Source organism: Colobus angolensis, unplaced genomic scaffold (assembly GCF_000951035.1).
Source record: "Colobus angolensis palliatus isolate OR3802 unplaced genomic scaffold, Cang.pa_1.0 Scaffold133, whole genome shotgun sequence".
NCBI lineage: Eukaryota > Metazoa > Chordata > Mammalia > Primates > Cercopithecidae > Colobus > Colobus angolensis.
The window spans coordinates 4,699,348-4,703,117 of record NW_012114411.1 but is presented as its reverse complement, the minus strand read 5'-3'; positions in this window follow the sequence as shown (position 1 = coordinate 4,703,117).

Sequence of the window (3,770 nt, the reverse complement as noted above, 5' to 3'; positions counted from 1 at the left end):
TTTATTGTTAAAGAGAAGCTATTATATTTTCCTCTTCCAAGAGAGACCAGTTTGTGATTCTGTTTCATGGTTCTATTGGGTTAATTGTCTTTGTTTAGTTAATTTCTAGGAGTTTGTTACATAACATGGGGTTTAGTCATTTATTAGTTACAGAGTGAAACTAACATATACACCTGTAATCAAAGTATGTGCTAGTTTTCCCCCAGTTTTACTTTTATTTCTTTATAATATCTTCTGATAGATAATTAGAAATTTTATCAAAGTTGTTGTGGGAAGTCAGGGACCCCGAAAGGAAGGATCAGCTGGAGTCATGAGAGAGGAACATAAATTGTGAAGATTTCATTTTAATATGGACATTTATCAGTTCCCAAAATTAATACTTTTATAATTTCTTATGCCTGTCTTACTTTAATCTCTTAATCCTCTTATCTTTGTAAGCTGAGGATGTATGTCACCTCAGGGCCACTGTGATAACTGCGTTAACTGTACAAATTGATTGTAACATGTGTGTTTGAACAATATGAAATCAGTGCACCTTGAAAATGAACAGAATAACAGTGATTTTAGGGAGCAAAGGAAGACAACCATAAGGTCCGACTGCCTGCAGGGTTGGGCAAAAAGAGCCATATTTTTCTTCTTGCAGAGAGCCTATAAATGGACGTGCAAGTAGGAGAGATATCACTAAATTCTTTTCCTAGCAAGGAATATTGATAATTAATACTCTGGGAAAAGAATTGCATTCCTGGGGGGAGGTCTATAAATGACCACTCTGGCAGTGTCTGTCTTATGCGGTTGAGATAAGGACTGAAATATGCCCTGGTCTCCTGCAGTACCCTCAGGCTTATTAGGGTGGGGAAAAAAACCCACCCTGTTGAATTTGAAGTCCGACCAATTCTCTGGTCTTGAACCCTGTTTTCTGTTGTTTAAGATGTTCATCAAGACAATATGTGCACAGCTGAGCATAGACCCTCATCAGTAATTCTAATTTTGCCCTTTGCCTTGTGATCTTTGCTTTTGTCCTTGCCCTGTTTCCTCAGAAGCATGTGATCTTTGTTCTCCTTTTGTCCTTTGAAGCATGTGATCTTTGTGACCTACTCCCTGCTCTTACACCCCCGCACCTTTTGAAATCCTTAATAAAACTTGCTGGTTATGTGACTCAGGTGGGCATCACAGACCTACCAATATGTGATGTCACCCCTGGTGTCCCAGCTGTAGAATTCCTCTCTTTGTACTCTTTATCTGTATTTCTCAGACTGGCCAACACTTAGGGAAAATAGAAAGAACCTACATTGAAATATTGGGTGTGGGTTCCCCAGATACAAAGTAAAGCTTATTGTTCTTCTTTTTTCTTTGAGCTTTGGGATCTTATTTAAAAATCATTCCCCACTCTCAATATGGTAAAAACATTTTTGTATATTGTCTTTTGAAATTTAAAGTTTCGTGTTTAACACTTAAGTCTTTGAACCGCCAGAGTTGATTTCTATGTATGGCATGAGGTAGAATTCACTTCATTTATTACTACGTACATAAAAAATTGACAGAGTACAATTAATTAAATTGTCCATCCTTTCTCCACTGACCTACAATGCCTGTTCTATCAGATAGCAGACTTTGACATAGAGATAAAGCCTGTTTCTAGGCTGTCATGTTCCACTAGTTTGCTACTTCCCGCCCCAGTGCTAATTACTATACATTACTATTTACATAATTGCTATAGCATTACAATAAGACTTGTTAGGTGGTATGGAAGACTTAAATCCCTAGTTCTTTGTCAAATATGTATTTGCTTTTCTAAACACATTTTAGAATTAGCCTTAAAGTTCCACAAAGAAAAGCAACCATTTTAATCAGATTTCAACTAGAAATATATTACTCAGACTTCAGTTTAAAGAAAATTGCCATGTTTACACTATGGAGTGTTTCAAACCATTAACACGTTATTTTTCTCCTCTTTAGAAGTAACCAAAAATATCTTGCAGGTCATTAGCTTTACATCAGGTATTTATTTTTGATGGTGTCATTACTGTTACAAATGGCATTTTCTTTCTAAATTGTGTTTTCTAATTGCTTGTTGCTATAGTATAGGAGTACATTGAACTTTGTGTTATATTTATAATGTTAAACTATCTTATTTATTCTAATAATTGATCAATTATTTTAGATTTTGATGTAAAAAATTGTATCACTGGCTGGGCGTGTTAGGTCACACCTGTAATCCCAGCACTTTGAGAGGCTGAGGCAGTCAGATCACGAGGTCAGGAGTTCAAGACCAGCCTGGCCAACATGATGAGATCCTGTCTTTACTACAAATACAAAAATTAGCTGGATGTGGTGGCATGCAGCTGTAATCCCAGCTACTTGGGAGGCTGCAGCAGGAGAATCACTTGAACCCAGGAGGTGGAGGTTACAGTGAGCTGAGATTGCACCATTGCACTCCAGCCTGGGCAACAAGAGCAAAACTCCATCTCAAAAAAAAATTGTATCACCTACCAATAGTGACATTTGTTTCCAATCCTTATGATTTTAATTTATTCTTCCTGGCTTAGATCACTGAATAATGCTTCCTAGAAAAAGCCTATAAGTGGTGATACCAGGCATCCTTATCTATATTTTTCAGTTTTAAGAAAATGCTTTAAAAATCTCACCTGTAAGTATGATGTTAACCTGGTCTTTGACAAGGTTGAGAATATTTTCTTCTATTCCTAGTTTGCTGAGATACTTATATAATATTTGAATTTTATAAAGTAATTTTTCTTGTCTAAGTGAGATAATCATGTAGTAAATTAGTAAACTTAATGGTATTGAAACAACTTCAGATACTACACTAAGATTTTTACACATTGGAAATGTATTAAAAACTTTAGATTTTTACACTTCACATTTTTACATATTGGAGAATTTAAATTGACGTAATTTTCTGTGGAATTTTTACATCTATTTTTATAAATGAAAAGGACCAGTGATTTTTTTCTCATGCTGTCCATTTTTTTATTTGGGCATCATGATTGTTCTATATTAATCTAACTTACCAGATTTTTTTGAGTGGCTTTGATATGTTAAGCATTGTTCTGGTCAACAAACAAAACAGTCAGAATCTTCATGCTTGCTGAGCTTACCTTTTAACATAGCAAAACAGAAAATAAATGTAATAAATGAACTGTGTAGTATATTAAAAGGGATATATCCTATGGAAAGAAGAAGCACAGGAAAAAAAACCAATCAGGGATGTAACTGAAGGGCAAGTTACAATTCCAAATAGAGAGGTTACGGTAGTTGTCATTGAAAAGGTGACTTGTGAGGAAAACCTTGAAGAAGGTGAGGAAGTGAGCCATGTGGGTATCTGGAACAAGAGTGTTTCAGAAAGAAAGAAAAGTTACTGAAAACATCATAAGGTGGGGTTGTCTATTAATGTGTTCCAGAAACATTGGGGTTGATGGTGGCTAGAAGGGATAAGTGAGGGAAAGACATGCAGTGAGAGAGGTGGTCTAGTTGAATCCCATAGGACCTACTGAGGATAGTTCTTGTCAGTGGTGCCTACTTTCAATGACAAAGTCTTCACATCAGAACTTGACTTGACTCAGAGTGAAACCAGGAATGACTGTAAGATGTGAGTAGAAAAATGATCTAATTTACATTTTAAGGGGATCACTCCAGCAACTTACTGTGCTAAGAATAGACTACAGAGAGGCACAGGTAAAAACAAAAACCTAGTAGGATACTATTGCAAGAATCCATATATACATACAATATTATATATTATGTGTATATAT